This window comes from Dendropsophus ebraccatus, chromosome 8 (genome assembly GCF_027789765.1).
Source record: "Dendropsophus ebraccatus isolate aDenEbr1 chromosome 8, aDenEbr1.pat, whole genome shotgun sequence".
Classification (NCBI taxonomy): domain Eukaryota; kingdom Metazoa; phylum Chordata; class Amphibia; order Anura; family Hylidae; genus Dendropsophus; species Dendropsophus ebraccatus.
Window position 1 is genome coordinate 57,042,501 of NC_091461.1, and position 21,827 is coordinate 57,064,327.

The following is a 21,827-nucleotide window of genomic DNA, read 5'->3' on the forward strand; positions in this document are numbered from 1 at the left end:
GCCGGGAATGGTACGGGAAGCGCGCAGATGCCAGGAACGGGCCCTAGTTGAGTTAAATGTTTGTTTTTATAGTGGTCGCCTCATACGGTAGGGATAGGGCCATTTTTGAGCCCCCTCACCATATGGGGCAACCATACCCGGCCTATAAGACGACCCCTAACTTTAACCCCGATTTTTCAGGGTTAAAAAGTCGTCTTATGCGCTGGAAAATATGGTAACATTAATATATAATTTCATCACTGTAAGATGTCTTCTTTGTATTGACTAAGTATGCCTAGGTCCCCTTAGGTAAGAAATCAAAAGTGAATCATTTACCTTCGAGACAAGAAAAGACTTTACACCAAAATTGTGAATTCCAACAACTGACAAGTCACCAGCAGGAAAAATGTCCATGAGGGATACCTGGTCCCTGCCCAAACAAAAAAATTACAATGTAGTAAGGCTGTAAAAAGACAACCCATGCAGCGTTGCATCCGAAACACAACCTAGTTTTCTCACTAAAGAAGATACCATTTCAGTCCATGACTGTTCAGGTTTCTTATTTATACCACTGCAAAGTAGAGAGTGGCTTGTCATCAATGGCAGGACACAAAATAGGTGCAGAAACACCAAATCTTCTTCTGCTAAACTTCTAGAAATTAGTCTGAAAAGAGACAGGGTAATGAAGTTATGAAGATGCCACCTTTATCGGGGTGGTGGACAAAGAAAGCGAAAGTTGCATGTGCTTTTGTCAGTAGAGCAAACAATATTTCCTACTGGTGGACAGGACTAGCCAGATATCCCTCCGGGAAGGACCCAGACAAGGGGTGGCTCCTGTAGGGAAACCACCAAAACCACCATATTAAGTGGCCCTATAAGTCAAAGTAATTACAAGGGAAAAACCAAGCCTAGGTATCCACCCACAGACATCTGTTTCGGGGTGTTGCCCCTTATCACTGTGGAGCAGGATTCTGGCTAGATGGATAGTCCTGTGTTTTGAGACTCTTAAGTGAGGCTCCACTAGCTCTTTGTTTGCTGACTTCAATGGGTAGCCCCTCCAGCTGCTCCCTACTCGCTGTCTGTGTATGAAATTGCACAGACAGCAAGCAGAGAATGAAGGGGAAGCGAGTGCTGACCTGACAGGTTGGCCCTTGCCTCTACCTTATTGTCGTGCCGTGCAAAACAGCCTTTAGATTGCACCATGAATGACATGTCTAACAGTCAGCAATCTGTCACCATGAGGTACACTACCCAAAAGATGCCCATAAAAGTATTTTTATAGGGCAATTTGGGAAGAACTTTATGCCCTCTTTTATGTCTAATCAGACCACAGCTGTAATAATTTACATAATTGCCTGAAACAAGTGTGCCAAGTTTTGCAGCAATCTGTCATTTCTATCTGGGTGCATTAGTCTTTATGTCAATTAGTGTACCTATTTATTTACTTATTTATTTGTGAGATCCAAATGAGCTAACATAGGTACATGAGTGGATTTCAGTGACATAATTAGTTTTATGGCACAAAACAACAAATTACAGAAATACAACCTCTTATTTATTCCACTGATAAGTGTTTCTACTATTCCCAATAAGCAGACCTAGGGAAAATAGATCTGAAGAAACTCACAATGAACATGAATAAAAAGATTGACTTCTGATCCCAACTAGGATACTTTAGAGGTTGACCACACTACATGAAGTATGATTCAAGTTGAGATATCACATTGTAAACAAGTATGCAAATGCGCAACCCCAATTCTTTGCAGCCTAACAACAATATAGTAACAGTATGGCATGAAGAAATCTGAATTCCCCAGTACTTAAATTTACCAATATATAGCTAATCCAAAGATGTAGAGGAGAAACTATGGTCTTGGAGTGGTAAAAGTACAGAGTCTGACCAATCTCCTATAAAAGCAGATTTTATAGGGTGGCCAGGGAGGCACCAGTATATGCCAGGTACACCAGGCTGTCATCTGAATATAGGGAGATATTTTCCATAAGAAGATCCCTTTCAATACCCTGATACAATGAGGCTAACAGCCACTGCCCGTGACTTACTTTCCTCTCGCTTTCCGGTGAAAATAAAAGTGGGGACAGGGGCCATTCCTGCCCTGTGCCTCTTATTAGGGCTGTAAAATGTCTAATGGCAACTTGACGATCACATTGCAATTTGACGTGAAAAATCAATCAAAAAAGCAATTTTGAACTTTGTGGCAACATCAAAAGTACACATGTACTGCATTATTCACTGAGAGCAGTGCTCAATTAATATGGGCTGCTAGAGCCCATAGTAAACGTTTACAAGCTTGGATCAGTTTCATAGCGTCGCTGAGGCATGACAAGGCTGTGGTGGTCCCTCTCTGTACCCCCTAGCAGCGCCATGACGTACATTTACGTCATGTGCCATGAAAGGGTTAAAATCAAGACGAAATTACAGTAATAAAGTAAATGACAGAAATAAAGTAAATGACAGACAGGCACAATGAGAGAGGACCCTGTCCATGAGGGCTTATGATCTACAAATTAATATTTTTGTAACATCAAAATTGAGGAGATATGTTAGGTGGTAATGAGGAGATTTAGGGTTCTTCCCTGGCTTTAAAGGGGTTATCCAGCGCTACAAAAACATGGCCACTTTCTTTCAGAGACAGCACCACTCTTGTCTCCAACTTGGGCGGGGTTTTGCTGCCTAGTTCCATTGAAGTGAATGGAGCTTAATTGCAAACCGCACCTGAACTGGAGACTGAACTCTGAAAGAAAGTGGCCATGTTTTTGTAGCACTGGATACCCCCTTCCCAAAACCCAAATCAGTACCTTTCAAACAATTAAAGGATAAAGGCCTTAGTTTGTGCTGCATTAACAATCTGGACTACCACTGGAGACAGCTCTTCTGTATATAGTCTATAATACTTACTTGAGAGGCAATCTAAGCCTATAGTCTTTCCCATGGAAAACAGGCCAACAGCTTCCACAATCTCACTTTGGGTAGATTGAGCACTAAAAGCAGCAGATTGGATATCTCCTTGTTACCAGGGCTGTGGAGTCGGAGCTAGTTTTGGTTGGAGTTGGAGTCACAAGAAAAATCTTTAAAAATTTTTATTGAATTTTCATATGAATTTTATAAATGCTCCTCATTAATATATTTTATCTTCTATGAATTTCACGACCTAGGGAGGATTTATAAAGACCGGCGTACAACTACGCCGGTTTTATATTAGGCCCTGCCCCCTTTTCCCCGGACGGATTCACTAAGAGGCGCACGCCTCTTAGTGAATCCGGCTGGCCCGGCATACAAAATCTACACCTGCTTCCAGGTGCAGGAGGAGGCCACGGCTTTTTCCAGCCTTGTCACGCCCCCCCAGCAGGCGTACGCCAGGGAGATGGGGCGAATATGCACCTTCTCCCTGGCGTACGCTGGGCTCCTGTGATGTCAAAGCCCCACTCAGAAATGCCTGCTTGCTTGACTACAGTGCAGGCGTCACGACAAACAACATCACAGTAACTGGTTGAGTACCATATTGACACTTAGCTATATACCTCCTCCTGTGACAGTACCCCCGCGCGCCTACAAAACACTAGCAAATGTTGGTTTACTGCCGCAAACATCATGTCCTCCTTATATCTAAAACTCAATCTTTCTAAACGTGAACAACTTGTATAAAGTATTAGTATACTGCAGCACTGATTGGCTGATGGGGACCGACGGGAGCCGGGAGCCTCACACAGCCGCATTGCCAAGCAGGTAATGTATGCTCCGGGCCGGGGTCTGCAAGCGGCGGGGGCTTAAAAGGTCCGGGTTACAAACTCGCAGCGTGAAATCCGCTGCGGATCCGGTACGTGTGAAGCTACCCTAATAATACAAGCTTGCTCCCACCATAGTCCAGGACCATCAATTTGGGAGGATTCAGACTGTATATAGTATAAGGAATAACAAGCTAATCAGTGGGGTCCCATGTACCCAGTACCAGAAAAGTGTCACAGCGCTCCCGCCAGACGTTATTGAGGCATCACAAAAATGAAAGGGCAATACATTTCTATGAGGCTTTTAAAAATACCTAAGTACAGCTTCAGCTACTTTCGAAAGCCTCATGGAAATGAATGGCTTATTAATTTATATCGGGCCTCAACAACAAACTTTGTTTGTTTGTTTGACTTATTTTTGGCCTAGTGGTAGAAGCTGTTTAATAGACAGCATCTATTAGTAAGATGGGATTCAGTGTTAGGCTATGTTCACACTACGTTAATGTACGGCCGTTGTTGCCATCGGTCGTACTTTGTGCGGAGTGGAACATAGCCTGTTCTGCTATGGGATCCCGGCCGGAACGTATACACATCGTATATGCTCCGGCTGGGATCCCGTACAGGGCCGCAAATAACTGACATGTCAGTATAAGCCTTGTCAGTTCAATGAAGCAAGCTGCTCCGGCCTCTTGCTTCATTGTGCGCTATGTGAAGTTCTGATGCGGGTGTGCGGTGATTTGTCCGCATCAGAACACTGCGGCCGTGAAGATCATCAGGCCGGTACTGCAGTGATGATCCATGCAGAGATCGGCTGCTCCGTGACCCGGCCGGGTCATTGAACGGCCGGTCCTATACGCCATGTAAACATGGCCGGAGGCTGTAAAAAACTAGCACTAACTCATTCTTCCAATATTTTCCCCATACCCACCGCCACAAAGGTAATAGAAACAGCCAGGTACCATCAGGCCTTGACTGGCAGCAATGATGGTTCCGGTGTAGGTCCCGATGGGTAAGTGACAGATGCAGCAGCTGTCATTTACACTTAAATGCAGTGATTGCTGCGCTTAAGGGATTAATGACGGACTGCAGTGCAATTGCTGCTGCCCATCCTTGATGGTGGGGGCTCAGCTGCTGACCAGAGCTCGCTTAATAGTTACATAGCAATTATTGGCATACAGGTATGTCATGGGTCATTTAGGCTCTCTGCTACCACCTCTGTCCGTGACAGGACCTGTCCAGAGCAGGAGAGGTTTTCTTTAGGGAATTTGCTATTGCTATAGACATTTCTTGGCACAGACAGGGGTGGCAGCAGAGAGCACTGTGTTAGATTGGAAAGAATACACCACTTCCTGAAGGACATAAAGCAGCTGATAAGTACTGGAGAGCTTGACATTTTTTTTTTAATAGAAGTAAATTACAAATCTCTATAACTATAATCTCTATAACACTAGTTGATTTAATAACAATTCTCTTTTTCTGGAGTATTCCTTTAATGGGCAACAAAGCAAAGTGTGAATTGGGTGAAAAATGTAATCTCTAATATTAACCCTATTAACCGGGCCAATTTAAATTTTTTGCGTTTTCGCTTTTTCCTCCTTGTGCTTAAAAGGCCATCGCAGTTGCATTTTTTCACCTAGAGACCCACATGAGCCCTTATTTTTTGCCCCACTAATTGTACTTTGTAATGACAGGCTAAATTTTTGCATAAAGTACACTGCAAAACCAGAAAAAAATTAAATGTGTGGTGAAAACTGAAAAAAAAAGAAAAAAAAAAAAAGTTTTTTGTTGTTTTTTTTTTTACGCCGTTCGCCCTGGGGTAAAACTGTCTTGTTATATATACTCCTCAAGTCGGTACGATTACAAAGATATGTAACTTGTATAACTGTTATTTTTTTTTATGGTTTTTAAAAAATTCAAACCATTTTTTAAAAATATATGTTCCTTAAAATTGCTCTATTCCCAGGCTTATAGCGCTTTTATCCTTTGATCTATGGGGCTGTGTGAGGTGTCATTTTTTGCAACATCATGTGTACTTTGATTGGTACCTTGATTGCGCATATGCGACTTTTTGATCGCTTTTTATTACAATTTTTCGGGATTTGATGGGACCAAAAATATGCAATTTTACACTTCGGAATTGTTTGGCGCTTACGCCGTTTACCGTGCGAGGTCAGGAATTAAATAAATGAATAGTTTGGGCGATTATGCACGCGGCAATACAAAACATGTTTATTTATTTATATTTATAAAATGGGGAAAGGGGGGTGATTCAAACTTTTATTAGGGGAGGTTTTTTTTTAAATTAATAATAAAACTCCCTGGGGGACTTCTAGTATATGCACACTGATCTCTCATTAAAATCTATGCAGTATAGTTATACTGCATAGATCCATGAGCTTTCGCCGAAGACAATAGAATGCTGTGTCGGGATCAGCGACAAAGGGAAGAAGGAAAGCTACTTTTTAAATGCAGCTGTCAACTCTGACAGCTGCGGGGGGCGGAGCCTGACCGGGGATGGAGTGAGACGCGCGCTGTGTGAGCTCCCGCATACCGCCGCATTATACATGCTCCTGCGGGCTGGAGGACGGCGGCATCCACATACCCCACATACCGGAGGACCAAGGACGCGGCGGGGATCCGACATGGCCGGCGGGACGTCCAAAAAGAACACCCGGGAGCCCAGGGACACGGCGGCGCCATCCCACAGAGGCCTCCAAGATGGCGCAGGCTCCACTGTGCCGCGGTCCGGCGGGGCGCCCATACAGCAGGCTGCAGGCAAGTTGTCAGTGTGTGCCGGGGACCAGCCAGGGGAGCAGGGGGCAGCCCAGGCACCAGCCAAAACCAAAGCCCGCGTTCCCCGGACGCAATCCTGCCCGCCCAATCCTCACTGGGGCCTGTCATTACTGGGCAGCAGAGTCATGAGGCCCAGATCCACAGGGAGGAGGAGGAGGAGGAGGACCTGCCTGAGCCCACACTGAGGGAGGTTTTTCGAGCAGTAATGAAAGGCAACATGGCCATTGCCTCCCTACAACAGCAAGTAGGCTCTATCCAGGAAGAACTGTCCTTTATGCGCCAAAATGTGCAAAAAGTTAATGAGAGAATGGCTGCTGCTGAGGGCAGAATCAGTGATTTAGAGGACAAGCTAGGCCCTGTTGTTAGAGATACTCGCAGACATGATCAGCAAATCTCTGCTCTCCTCCTAAAAGCAGATGATCTGGAAAACAGACTGAGACGCAACAATGTGCGCATTGTGGGCTTCCCAGAAAAAGCAGAAGGCCCTAATCCCACTCGTTTATTTGAATCCTGGATTAAGGATGCTATGGGAGATGGAACGCTGTCACCTTTGTATGCTATAGAAAGAGCCCACCGAGTCCCTGCTCGCCTGTTGCCACCTGGGGCTCAGCCACGCTTGGTTCTGGTGAAACTGCTACACTATAAAGACAGAGACGTTATCCTGCAGGCTGCACGCCAAAATCCTGATATTACCTACAATGGTTGTCGCATTTCCTTCTATCCGGATTATTCAGCAGAAATTCAAAAGAAGCGGGCACGCTTTACGGAAATCAAACGCAGGCTACGCCAACTTCATGTTCCCTATGCCATGTTGTACCCAGCCAAATTGCGCGTTGTTGCTATGGGAGACACGCATTTCTTCACTGAACCACGAGATGCTGACCGCTGGCTTGAAGCCCACCAGCAGCAGATTCGGCAGGGGGCCAACCCCTGATGTGTTCCACGTCCCTTTGCTTTCCTCCATGGTGTGTGGAAGGTTTCTCCCTCTGCTGTGGAGAATATGTATTTCCTTTTGGTGCCTTTTGTCCTCAGCCTGCAGTTGCACCTTGTATCCTGATTGAAGCGGGGTGGCCCGAAGAAGATGCAAGCTTTTCACCTACACCCGGTAGTGTGGAGAACTGGTGGCCCCCACTGTCCACACGTAGTGGACAATTGTTCCTGTTCCTGTTTTTTGTTCTTTTCTCTGTTTCTGTTTTTTTCTACATGTTTTTTTCTGGTTGCTGGGTCTACCAGGCCCTGTGTTTCTTGGCAACTCCCACACACTATACATGTACTCTCTACCCTCCAATATTTTTCATTGTACTACGCACTGTGCATTGATGTGTTTATATTTGCAAATGTATTTCTTTCTGTTCCCTTATGGCGAATGGCATTAGAGTGGTCTCCTGGAACATAAGAGGTCTGGGTGAGGCTGATAAGCGTTACGCACTGTTTGATAGATTACGTACATTCCACCCCCTTATCTTGTGTCTGCAGTAGACCCACCTCACTAAAGACACAGCTCATCTGTTACACAGGTCATGGATAGGCTGGAGCTATCATTCTTACTATTCACAGTATTCCCGGGGGGGTGAGCATATTGATCCATAAAAATATACCGTTTGTTTAAAGATTAAAGTAGACCCTCACGGTCAGTTCATTTGTTTGTATTGCTCCATTTATGCTACTAAGTGGGTATTGTGTTCACTCTATATACCTCCACCTTACAATAGTTCGGTTTTAAAAACAATTTTGAGTTTTGGTGCAGCACACCCGGATGCCTCACTGCTCCTCATAGGAGATTTCAATTCTGTTGTGGATGGCACCCTTGATAGGATGTCTGTAGTGGCATCGACCTCAAATGCGCGCTTGAGCCCCTTGGGTGCGCTCTTACCCGAGGTAGCTCTCTTTGATCTTTGGAGGGCACGGCACCCGGGTGTGCGCACCTACTCCTGCTACTCGGCCACGCACAATAGTCTGTCTCGTATTGACCTTGCCCTTGGGGATGCTCGGACGCTGTCCTTGGTGATAGAGGTAGAATATTTGCCGCGGTCACTCTCTGACCACTCCCCCTTGAGTCTCCTCCTGGAACACCCTGGGGTGTGGCGCCCCACAGAGCGGTCTTGGCGCCTTAATCCGCATTGGCTTTCTATTCTCGAGACGCCTGGTATTTAAATGGCAGCGGAAGAATTCTTTAATCATAATGCTGGTACTGCCACTCCGCAGATCGAGTGGGATGCCATGAAGGCGTATTTAAGAGGTTATTTTATACAAACAATTCCCCGAACTAAGCGAGCAAGAGTCCGTCTACGGTCGGCTCTCCAGGACTCCTTTTTACAGGCGGAGGAGAATCACATTGCAGGTAATTCTGCTGTCACCTCAGCTAGACTTAAAGAGGGCCCAACAGGTACTTACAGATTTTGACCTTGAATCTGCTGCCCATAAGAGAAACTTTGCTAAGCACATGTTTTTTGTAGAAGGCGAGCGTACTGGGCATTTCTTATCTGTTATTACGAGTGCTCAAAAAAGTTCGACCTTCCTCACCCACATACAGAATAATGAGGGAGTCCTGGTGACCTCTACCCCTGAAATCTTACAAGTCTTTTATTCTTATTATTCCAATCTATATAGCTCTAAATTGGAGGCCACTCCCAATCATATCAGGGATTTCCTGTCTTCTATCTCCCTCCCGGTCCTAACTGCTGATGTACGGGAAACATTGGAGACCCCGCTGACCTTAGAAGAGCTAGAGGCTGCGGCCTCCTCTATCACCAACAACAGGGCACCGGGGATGGATGGGTTGCCAGGGGAATTATTTAAAAAGGTGGGAGAGGTGCTGTTACCCAAGCTGTTGGAGGTGTGGCAGGCCTCTGTGGAATCAGGCTCCCTTCCGGAGTCCATGAGGGAAGCAATAATTATATTCCTGCCCAAGCCTGGGAGAGATGTAACCTTGCCGGGTTCCTATAGACCCATCTCTCTGTTATCTACAGATATCAAGATAGTGGCCAAGGCCATAGCTAACAGACTCTCCCTCTACATGAGTGCTCTAGTTCATCCCAACCAAACGGGCTTTATTCCAGCCAGGTCCACTGCCATGAATATTAGACGGTTGTATGTGAATCTCCAGTTGCCTTTGGAGGATTCGGGAGGGAGGGCGGTGTGTTCACTCGACGCTGTCAAAGCTTTTGACAGTGTCGAGTGGGCCTTTCTATGGGCAGTACTGGACAAAATGGGGTTTGGGCCACACTTTATTTCTTGGATCCGGCTGTTATATTCCTCACCCTGTGCACGTGTGAAAATAAATGGTGGCCTGTCTGCCAGATTTGATTTGCAGCGGGGTACGCGGCAGGGATGCCCCCTGTCGCCGTTGCTTTTTGCGCTAGCCATAGAGCCGCTGGCATCCCTGATCCGTGGCCACCCAGGTGTGTGTGGTTTTAAGAGGGGTCCCCAAGAGGAGAAAATTGCGTTATACGCAGATGACTTATTGTTATATCTAAATGACACTGATGCATCTCTGGCTACGGCTATCACGCTTATTGATGACTTTGGCAGATTTTCAGGATTGTCCATTGGTTAGGACAAGTCGGTGCTGCTGCCGCTGGATGTTGATGTAGCACACATGCCTGTCCTCCCCTTCCCTCTCAAGATTGTCACGGAATTTAAATACCTTGGCATTATTATCTCCAAGAATATCAAAGCCTATGAGAGATTGAATCTCACACCGATTCTTTCCAAATTTCAGGCCAAAATGGGGGTGTGGCGTAAGCTCCCTTTATCAGTGGTGGGACGCTCTAATCTGATAAAAATGGTATGGATGCCCCAATTACTATATGTATTGCATAATTCCCTGATATGGATTCCTATCCGTTACTTTCATAAAGTACACAGCTTATTCAGAGACCTCATTTGGGGTTCCCAGCGCCCTCGTATAAAGCTAGAGACTTTGCAAAGAGCTAAAACAGCAGGGGGGTTGGCAGTGCCTAATGCCATGATTTATTTCTTAGCCTCTCAGCTGCAACATCTTAGGGAGTGGGAGACAGACACGTTAACGGACCCTACTTTCCAATTATTACAGGCCCACTTTGGAACGGGGCAGTTATTTGAGGTCCTGGAGGCTAAACGCTTCTCAACGGCTGCAGCAGGCCTCCCTACACTTCAGCTTTATCATAGAGTCTGGTGGAAGGTTAGAGACATGTATGGGTTGTCCAGATGCTCTGCATACACCTCTATATGGGATACCCCTTGGTTGAGTGAGTTATTCTTCTTGGAAGGGTTTACACCATGGCGGGCACTTGGTCTTAGACGAGTGGAGCAGTTATACATTAATGGCCAGATAAAAAGTTTCCAGCGGCTGTGTGAAGAATTCCCCATCCCTAGGACACATTTTTACAAATACCTCCAGTTACGCCATGCGTGTGATAGTGAGGGGGACATTTTGTCCCGGGAGCGGGTAATTATTCCGCCTATCCATATAGTGGGTGCATCTACTTCCACATCTGGTCTCATTTCCTTGCTATATATCCACTTGCACGACAAATTTTTAGAAAAACATCTGTTGATCATAAAGGAGAAGTGGGAGGCTGACTTGGGTCCCCTGGAGGATGAGTTATGGAAGGAAATTTTGGAGATGACGCCCCAGTTGTCCGTGGGGGAGCAGCACTGACTGTCCCATTTGTACCTGTTACACCGTGTCTACAGAACTCCGGAGTTCTTATTTACAGTGGGACTTCGTCCCTATGCCCTGTGTCCTCGGTGCCGGAGAGACGAGGGAGGGATCCTGCACATGTTCTGGCGGTGCCCAAAATTAATGAGGTATTGGCAAGAGGTTGCTTCAATTATCCACAAAGTCTATTCTGTTCACCTTGAACAGTCTCCCTTAGTTTGCATCTTAGGCTACGTAGAGGACATAGCCTTACCTAATCCTGGTAAAGTAGCTGTTGCTAGGATCTTGTATATGGCTAGAAAGCTGATAGCTCAATCCTGGCTTGACCAGGACCCTCCGACGAGTACTGTCTTTGTAGCTAAAGTTAACTGGCTCATTGGCAATGATAAATATGCCTATGAAAAGCGGGAGGCGATGAAAAAATTTGAGAAGATCTGGGCCCCTTGGCTAGATACCCCCGGTATGGCGCCGCCGTCACTTACTAGAGGCAGGCTCTCTCCCTCAACGGCCACCTAGACATATGTTCAGGAGTTTCTGCTTATAATGGAGGTTATAGAGCCTATCTAATGGTTTACTGTCTTTACTGCTGCGTACCCCTCCTCTTCTGAAGGGTTTCTTTCGGACTATTTTGGTTGTTGCCAATATGTTGTTTTTACTTTCTGTTCTGTACTGTTTTGCGCAGGGTTTGGGCTACTGTACTGGCCTCCCTGTGATTATGTGTCTTTCAAAAAAATACAAAACCTTTAATAAAAACTATTTGATTAAAAAAAAAAACTCTGACAGCTGCATTTAAAAAGCTAATTAGCTGGCACAGCGATCGGACCTCGCTCGCTTATAGCTGCGGTCCCGGGCTGCTTAAAGCACCCAGGATCGCGGCAGTTCAGAGCGGGGTCGCCGCGAACTCCCCTGCATGTTGACGTCACCCGGGGGGGCGGCATTGCACGTCTGCGACGACAATGTCTTTACTATGCTGTGCATGCGCAGTACAGCGGGAGATGCCACTGCTTTAAAGAGTAGCTGTCACTAGAAATAGCCTTTGACATGTCATCAGACATATCAAAAACTTTTGATCACAGGGGGTTTCACTGCTGAGACCCCTGCAACCAGGAAATATGTCTGGGAAGACAGCGTGGCAGCAGCATGATACACTCCTCATCCACTCTAATTCCGTCTATGTAGTCTTATAGACTTGCAATGACAGAATCAGCCGTAATGGAGATACGACTGAGGAATGGATTGCGCTTGATCTCCTGATCAGAGACCCACTGCGATCAATAACTTTTGACATGTCTGATGACGTCAAAATGTATTTCTAGTGACAGTAACTCTATAAATATAGCAATTTATAACGTTTACAGTGAATTTCTTTTGAGTAAAGTTCATTTATCAGTATATGTCATACCCTGGTAACGCCTCATGCTAGTGAAGGGAGGGACAACCATTAACCATTGTTACGCGGTATATGACTCAGTTGTGCAATACAGTAAATACAGTAGTTGACCCGTCACATTGTCAAAACTAAAACCTAAACATTACTGATGTTTCTTCTGTTTCTAAGGTGCCAGTCATCTCTTTCTAACTCCTATTTTTCAAATTAACTTGTGCAAGAAAGCTATCCAGATTTGTAAATTACTTCTGTTTAAAAATCTTCAGTCTTCCAGTATAAAAATCTTCAGTCTTCCAGTACTTATCAGCTGTGTATTCTGTGTATCAGTGGTGTATTCTTTCCACTCTGACACAGTGCTCTCTTCTGCCACCTCTGTCTGTGACAAGAACTGTTCAGAGCTTACTGCTCTGGACAGTTCCTGACATGGACAGAGGTGGCAGCAGAGAGCACTGTGTCAGAGTGGAATGTTAAAATAACATTATTTTGCATTGCTTCTGATCTTTTCCAAACTAACATCAGATAGTGCTGCTTTGTTTCTCAGATCAGTTTCTTACTAAAAAAAAAAAAAAAAAAAAATTGGCAGAAACCTGACTTGTGCTGGAGGTGTGGAAAAGCGAGAGGCACTATGATCCATATCTGGTGGGGGTGTGCAAAACTTCAGCCTTTCTGGATAGCTGTTATAAAGCTTAATCATTCCATCTCAGGGGCCCCTCTAGTTTTGTCCATGATACCGGGTGGGCTGAAGAATTTGGTCACAGGCCTCATGAGATTTATGCTATAGGCATCTGTACTGGCACAGATGGAGGAGTTGGCGGTAGACTCTAAAGATAATGCAGACCGTCATTATGGAGACAGTGGCTGGAATTTGTTGAGACTCCTGAATTCCAGTCCAGGTCTTTGGGTTGATTTTCTGTAAACCCCCTCCCCCCCCTCCGGCCCGGGGGTATTTTTAAGCTATGGCCGAGGAGTGGGTGGTTATGGACGGCGGAGGTCACTTACCTACCCCGTTCCAGCGACGGGTCCCAGACTGCGCTGCCCGATACACCCGTCGGATTGCAAAAACGTAGTGTGAACCCAGCCTAAGTTATTTATCTAATATGCAAAAGAACACTGCAGAGACACCATCACATGTCTCGACGTCAGTGAACTAGCCAGACCTTCCCTCCGGGAAGGAACAACCAAGCCAAAGCGTTCTCCAGTCAAGGAAACCACCTCAGCAAGGTATCCATCCACAGACAGCTGTTTCGGGGTTTTTGCCCCTCATCAGTGTGGAGTAGGTTACTGGCTAGTGGGAGCAATGACTAGTATGTGCATGCAAAAGGACGCTGGTTGACCTCAGGGAGATCAACCAAAACACCGCAGAGACACCATCACGTGTCTCAACGTCAGTGTATTCTAGAACATTGCCCCCTGGGAAATCGAATATGCAAAAGAACACTGCAGAGACACCATCACATGTCTCGACGTCAGTGAACTAGCCAGACCTTCCCTCCGGGAAGGAACAACCAAGCCAAAGCGTTCTCCAGTCAAGGAAACCACCTCAGCAAGGTATCCATCCACAGACAGCTGTTTCGGGGTTTTTGCCCCTCATCAGTGTGGAGTAGGTTACTGGCTAGTGGGAGCAATGACTAGTATGTGCATGCAAAAGGACGCTGGTTGACCTCAGGGAGATCAACCAAAACACCGCAGAGACACCATCACGTGTCTCAACGTCAGTGTATTCTAGAACATTGCCCCCTGGGAAATCGAATATGCAAAAGAACACTGCAGAGACACCATCACGTGTCTCGACGTCAGTGAACTAGCCAGACCTTCCCTCCGGGAAGGAACAACCAAGCCAAAGCGTTCTCCAGTCAAGGAAACCACCTCAGCAAGGTATCCATCCACAGACAGCTGTTTCAGGGTTTTTGCCCATCATCAGTGTGGAGTAGGTTACTGGTTAGTGGGAGCAATGACTAGTATGTGCATGCAAAAGGACGCTGGTTGACCTCAGGGAGATCAACCAAAACACCGCAGAGACACCATCACGTGTCTCAACGTCAGTGTATTCTAGAACATTGCCCCCTGGGAAATCGAATATGCAAAAGAACACTGCAGAGACACCATCACATGTCTCGACGTCAGTGAACTAGCCAGACCTTCCCTCCGGGAAGGAACAACCAAGCCAAAGCGTTCTCCAGTCAAGGAAACCACCTCAGCAAGGTATCCATCCACAGACAGCTGTTTCGGGGTTTTTGCCCCTCATCAGTGTGGAGTAGGTTACTGGCTAGTGGGAGCAATGACTAGTATGTGCATGCAAAAGGACGCTGGTTGACCTCAGGGAGATCAACCAAAACACCGCAGAGACACCATCACGTGTCTCAACGTCAGTGTATTCTAGAACATTGCCCCCTGGGAAATCGAATATGCAAAAGAACACTGCAGAGACACCATCACATGTCTCGACGTCAGTGAACTAGCCAGACCTTCCCTCTGGGAAGGAACAACCAAGCCAAAGCGTTCTCCAGTCAAGGAAACCACCTCAGCAAGGTATCCATCCACAGACAGCTGTTTCGGGGGTTTTGCCCCTCATCAGTGTGGAGTAGGTTACTGGCTAGTGGGAGCAATGACTAGTATGTGCATGCAAAAGGACGCTGGTTGACCTCAGGGAGATCAACCAAAACACCGCAGAGACACCATCACGTGTCTCAACGTCAGTGTATTCTAGAACATTGCCCCCTAGGAAATCGAATATGCAAAAGAACACTGCAGAGACACCATCACATGTCTCGACGTCAGTGAACTAGCCAGACCTTCCCTCCGGGAAGGAACAACCAAGCCAAAGCGTTCTCCAGTCAAGGAAACCACCTCAGCAAGGTATCCATCCACAGACAGCTGTTTCGGGGTTTTTGCCCCTCATCAGTGTGGAGTAGGTTACTGGCTAGTGGGAGCAATGACTAGTATGGCTGGGTCCTTCCCGGAGGGTCCTTCCCAGAGGGATATCTGGCTAGTCCTCTGTTTCGAGACTCTTTGATGAGGCTCCACGGGCTCTTCTTTTGCTGAATTATGTTTCCCAGGGGGCAATGCACCTAGGACTTCACTGCATTGAGAGCTTTCACTAGCAGCCGTCAGTGTTGTTGTTTGGCTGGTGTCCCTGAGATCAGTGATCTGTTTCTCTTATGGCTCTACTAGTCATTGCTCCCACTAGCCAGTAACCTACTCCACACTGATGAGGGGCAAAAACCCCGAAACAGCTGTCTGTGGATGGATACCTTGCTGAGGTGGTTTCCTTGACTGGAGAACGCTTTGGCTTGGTTGTTCCTTCCCGGAGGGAAGGTCTGGCTAGTTCACTGACGTCGAGACATGTGATGGTGTCTCTGCAGTGTTCTTTTGCATATTCGATTTCCCAGGGGGCAATGTTCTAGAATACACTGACGTTGAGACACGTGATGGTGTCTCTGCGGTGTTTTGGTTGATCTCCCTGAGGTCAACCAGCGTCCTTTTGCATGCACATACTAGTCATTGCTCCCACTAGCCAGTAACCTACTCCACACTGATGAGGGGCAAAAACCCCGAAACAGCTGTCTGTGGATGGATACCTTGCTGAGGTGGTTTCCTTGACTGGAGAACGCTTTGGCTTGGTTGTTCCTTCCCGGAGGGAAGGTCTGGCTAGTTCACTGACGTCGAGACATGTGATGGTGTCTCTGCAGTGTTCTTTTGCATATTCGATTTCCCAGGGGGCAATGTTCTAGAATACACTGACGTTGAGACACGTGATGGTGTCTCTGCGGTGTTTTGGTTGATCTCCCTGAGGTCAACCAGCGTCCTTTTTCTAAGTTATTTATCTAGACACTATATGGCAATCGTTGTAGGTAATTTCAATCTCCATGCTGTGGGACAGTAAGGAAAAGCATTGACATCCATGGAGAGCCCTTGGGCAAAACCTTGTTGTCAGTACTGGCCATAACAACCAGATTACAAGAAGTAGGATGCTTGAGAGGCTATTTTGCTCATTCTTGAAAAATTTATCACCTGGGGTCTAGTGGCAGGACCACCCTCCTGCCCTCCACGGAGGGGCAATCCCTGCCTCTGGCCGGGGGTCAGTGAAATGAAAACACAGAAAGGCTACGTTCCTACACTGTTGAAATTGAGTGGATGGCCGCTATTTAATGATAAATAATTGCTGTTCTTTTAATCCCTTAACGACACAGGGCATACATTTACGCCCCCGCTGCCTGGGCCTTAACGCAGGAGGGCGTAAATGTACGCCCTGGTGCGGTCCCGGGATATGGAGCGGGCTCACAAGCTATCTGCAGCCATGCCCTCACCCTCAATGGCGGGCACCCGCGATTGCGCGGCCGGCTGCCATTAACCCCTTAAACGCAGCGGTATAAGTAACCGGAGCATCTCCAGTCGCTTAGCGATCGGGACCCCCGCAGCGTGTCTGCAGATCCCGATCTGCAGGTCCCGATCGCATTTCCTGACTGCCAGAGGTCTTCTCCTTACCTCCGTGCAGTCCTCTGTTCAGTCTTCTAATTCAGCCTGCCACTGGCAGACTCTATCAGAAGATTGCCGATAACACTGATCCCGGCTATGCTATGTGTATGTAATCTAATGTATGTCAGTGATAGTTCCCTGAGGGAACTATTAAAAAGTGAAAATAATTAAATAAATAACTGTTTTACAAAATGCCCCATAGCCCCTCCCCCAATAAAAGTTAAAATCACCCCCCCTTCCCATTTCATACATAAAACACATAAAAATAATAAAGGTAATTACCATATTATATACCGTAGCATGCGTAATCATCCAATCTATTAAATTAAAACAATATTATTCCCGCATGGTGAACGGCATGAATAAAAAGCGGTAAAAATACACAGAGATTGCTTTTTTTAAATGACATTTTATGTATAAAAAAAATAATTAAAAGCGATCAATACGTTTGATCTACAAAAAAATGTTACTAATGAAAACTAGAGATCATGACGCAGAAAATGACACCCCATACGACCCCATTGGTGAAAAAATAAATGCGCTATAAGAGTTACAATAGGACCATTTCAAATATGCCTATTTGCAAAAAAAAAGTTTTACTGCTAATAAAAATTGTAAAACGTAAGAAAACTCAGTAACCATGCATATCTCTGTGTTCAGACTGATCTATAGAATAAAGGAAAAATGCCAGTTTTACCGCAAAGTGGATTACGTAAATGTGGAAGCCCCCCAAAATTTGCAGAATCACATTTTTTGACCCAAGTTCACCCCATAAATTATATTTTAGGGGTTCCGTCATTCATTTTATGGAAGATTAAAAAGATGCCATCACAAAGTACACCTGCTCCTGAAAAAAACAAGCCCTCATATGGCCCAGTAGGTGGAAAAATGAGTTATGGGTCTTAAAAAGAACGAAAACGCAAAAGTGACAATTGGCCATTTCAGGCTCTATCCTTAAGGGGTTAAAATAACGGCCATTTGTTTTGAAATAACAGCCATTATTTGCCATTAAAGGGGTAGTGCGGCGCTAAATATTTATTCACAAAATAACACACATTACAAAGTTATACCAGACCCGGAAGTGTGGTGCAATATACTCACTGTATTTGTGTCGACCCCCGGCCGCCATCTTGTGACAATGACGTCCCTCATGCCGTCTCCCCTCTGCCGCGTCATCAGCTGCTCAGCTGCGATTGGCTGAGCATAAGTGTGCGGCCGGGGGTCGACACGAGTGCGGTAAGTATAGTGGTGTGGGTGGGGGGAACACGGAGAAGGGGGCCATTCACATACATAACATACATTACAAAGTTGTATAACTTTGTAATGTGTGTTATTTTGTAAATTTAAGTTTAGCGCCGCACTAAACCTTTAAATGGCAGCCATCCACTCAATTACAACAGTGTGTGAACAGATCCTTTCTGTGTTTTCAATCCACTCCTGGTTTTTTCAATCCACTCCTGGTTTTTTTCAATCCACTCCTGGTTTTGGTTGCAAAATACTGTGTGGGAACATGGCCCACATTTCTTTTTTTTCACTCAAAATTACGGTCATATTTATCTTTAGTGTGTGTGAACCTAACCTCAAGGGTATGTTCACTCAACATTTTGATGCAGACACAGATTTCCATTTGAATTCCACCTCAAAATCTGCACAAATCCTGAGTGGAATCTGAAGCGCCTCAATTTTAAAGGGAAGTCTGCGCCCCCAGGCAGTTCTGCTTCATGAGCGGACATGTCCATCCTGGAAGAGGATTCCGCGTGTTATTACGACCTCTGACCTTCCTCTCCGGCCCGGCTCCACACACAAAGCTTTGTAGCAGTTTTTTTTAACCAAAGCCAGATGTGGATCCAGAAGTAAATGTAAGAACACCGAGCTGCCATTGCTTTCTAGTGACTGCTGTACCCTCCCTCAGCAGCCATGACTAATGTCTCTCCTCACGTGAGGTTAGAGTCCATACACACAGCACCAATTCTTTCCAGGATGTCCCCCGTGCCGCACCCCAGTGGTTGCCATGGTAACCGGCCGTTCTCCTGCACCTCCCCCTCCCGCCCTGCATACGTTTCTATGAAGAAGACGTCACAGCCGGGCGGGACCATCATGTCTTCCGGGATGTTACACATTTAGCATATTTACCTCCCCCCCCCCCCCCGAGGGAATCGCTGTTGACGGCTCCATCTTGGCAGCAGCGGGTCCTGTCCTTCCCTCCTCCAGTGTACAGCGGTGCGGGACTCGTGAAGGTGAGGGGCCCGGCCTGGGCCGCCGTGGGGACCACTTCGCGGAAACTTTGTAGGGTGACTGCAGCCCCGGCACAGCGGGCGCATACATTACTTGTATATAGCATTGCTGCCCGGGTCATGGAGGGATGTAGCAGAGCTGAGTGTGTTGTGTTGCTGTTTGCAGCTGTAACTGTAATCTCAGCGATATCATTGCATGTTACATTGACAAATGGCAAACTCCCCTCTGCCTCATGGTGACCGGACTCTGGGGGAGCAGAGGACGATGGGTGTCACTATGGCTGCAGTATGTGGGATGGACGTCCGTGCTTCCACTTCTTTCCCGTCAGTCCCATGTAACCACACCCTGAGAGGGAGAAAGTGGCCGAACATGTTGTGCTGTGTGCACAGTGCTCACACTGCTATGCTGGTGCTGCAGAGCTGTATGCTGGTGCTGCAGAGCTGAGCTAGTCATCTGGCCAAAGGTTAGACCTTGTATACTAGCTCTTCGCCATAGGAAATAATGGAAATTCCACTGCAAACTGGGCGGCCTATCCTGCTGCACCAGCCTGAACCAGTGTGGCTCTGCTATGTCTGAGGACATCCTGGTCTGGGATTGCTGAGAGGGGTCTAGTATAGACGGGTCAGGAATGACTGGTATGTTAGAGGGGGCGATAAGGCAGCTGCACTATATTCCTAGAAGATAGTGATGACTAGGCGCTCAGGAGGGCTGTCATGTGGAGGTAGGAGGAAACCCTACAAGGTGGTGTGCAGTGGGTGGCATCATGGCGCACGCTCATTACTGGCTGAGAGATCACATGACTGGCACTATCAGATGTGCGCTAAGTATTTTCAGGGTGATCTTATCGATTGACGTCTATAGCTGGAGGCCTTACTTACCGTGTCTTTGGAGTTATATGGTGACCTGGAGGGTTTTTTCATATAGTTCCCTTTAGGGGAAAGAAATTGCAGCAGGTCAAACATACTAAGTACAACCAAATGTTAATGTGTTCCCAGTGGGGAGAGAAAGGGGAAGACGCTGCCAGATTCCTATCTCTGAGAACAAAGGGGTCACACAGTTATAATCCAACAAGTACCTTCTCTCCACCATCATAATCTGTCCTGGAAGAGTCCAATACTATACACATAGACAGTCTGCCAGTCCCACTGAGGTCACATGTATTGGGACCTGTAGAATCAGGACACATCCAATCCATAATCATAACTGCACCTCTGTAGAGATGGGGGTCCTCCTTAGTTGTTTGAGCCCCACAGCAGCTTCTGTGCCTGTGACCCTCGTAGTTGCCACCATAAAGAACATGGTGCTGCCCACCTCCAATCCATAATACCGACCCCTGGTAAAGGCTATGCACTGGATGGAGCTGTGTGCTTTACCATAGCAATGCTCTATAAATATACCAGTGTGAATTAAGTTCACACATATTTGTATTTCACAGGAAGGAAGACTATAATACTTACGGAGGATCGCTTCTTCTTTACATTTTAAGTGTGCACCTCCCCAGGACTACTGCTGTCATGTCTTATTTAATCATTGTTTAAACCCTCTACTCCACCCTGGGGCCCCCTTCCTCATTTTTCTGCTTAGTTGAGGACACTTTTATTTCTGACACAAGATTGACAAAGCTTTAGCTACAGTCCCCTCAGCCCATATTCCCCCCCGCCCAGTGCTCATCCCTGTAACCTGCCTCTACATACTCCACCCCCCCCCCCCCCCCCCGCGCTGCCCAGTGCTCATCCCTGTAACCTGCCTCTACATACTTCAACCCCCCCCCCCCCCCGCGCTGCCCAGTGCTCATCCCTGTAACCTGCCTCTACATACTCCACCCCACCGCGCTGCCTAGTGCTCATCCCTGTAACCTGCCTCTACATACTCCAACCCCCCCCCCCCTGCGCTGCCCAGTGCTCATCCCTGTAACCTGCCTCTACATACTCCAACCGTCCCCCCCCCCCCCGCGCTGCCCAGTGCTCATCCCTGTAACCTGCCTCTACATACTCCAACCCCCCCCCCCGCCCTGCCCAGTGCTCATCCCTGTAACCTGCCTCTACATACTTCAACCCCCCCCCCCCCGCCCTGCGCAGTGCTCATCCCTGTAACCTGCCTCTACATACTCCACCCCACCGCGCTGCCTAGTGCTCATCCCTGTAACCTGCCTCTACATACTCCAAACCCCCCCCCCCCCTGCGCTGCCCAGTGCTCATCCCTGTAACCTGCCTCTACATACTCCAACCGTCCGTCCCCCCCCCCCCCGCGCTGCCCAGTGCTCATCCCTGTAACCTGCCTCTACATACTCCAACCCCCCCCCCCGCCCAGTGCTCATCCCTGTAACCTGCCTCTACATACTCCACCCCCCCCCCCCCCGCGCTGCCCAGTGCTCATCCCTGTAACCTGCCTCTACATACTCCACCCCCCCTGCGCTGCCCATAGCTCATCCCTGTAACCTGCCTCTACATACTCCACCCCCCCGCGCTGCCTAGTGCTCATCCCTGTAACCTGCCTCTACATACTCCAACCCCCCCCCCCCCGCCCTGCCCAGTGCTCATCCCTGTAACCTGCCTCTACATACTCCAACGC

General features: G+C 47.2%; 1 protein-coding gene across 2 annotated transcripts in view; it reads left to right on the forward strand.

Annotated features, from left to right (window-relative positions):
• The first annotated feature begins 19,167 nt into the window (after nucleotides 1-19,167).
• The window catches only part of ANXA7 (annexin A7), a 32,758-nt gene continuing 30,098 nt past the window's right edge, over nucleotides 19,168-21,827 (forward strand). For both annotated transcript variants that reach the window (XM_069980473.1, XM_069980474.1), the window contains exon 1: nucleotides 19,168-19,258. The gene's annotated coding sequence lies outside the window, so the exon portion shown is untranslated. The remainder of the gene's footprint in view (nucleotides 19,259-21,827) is intronic.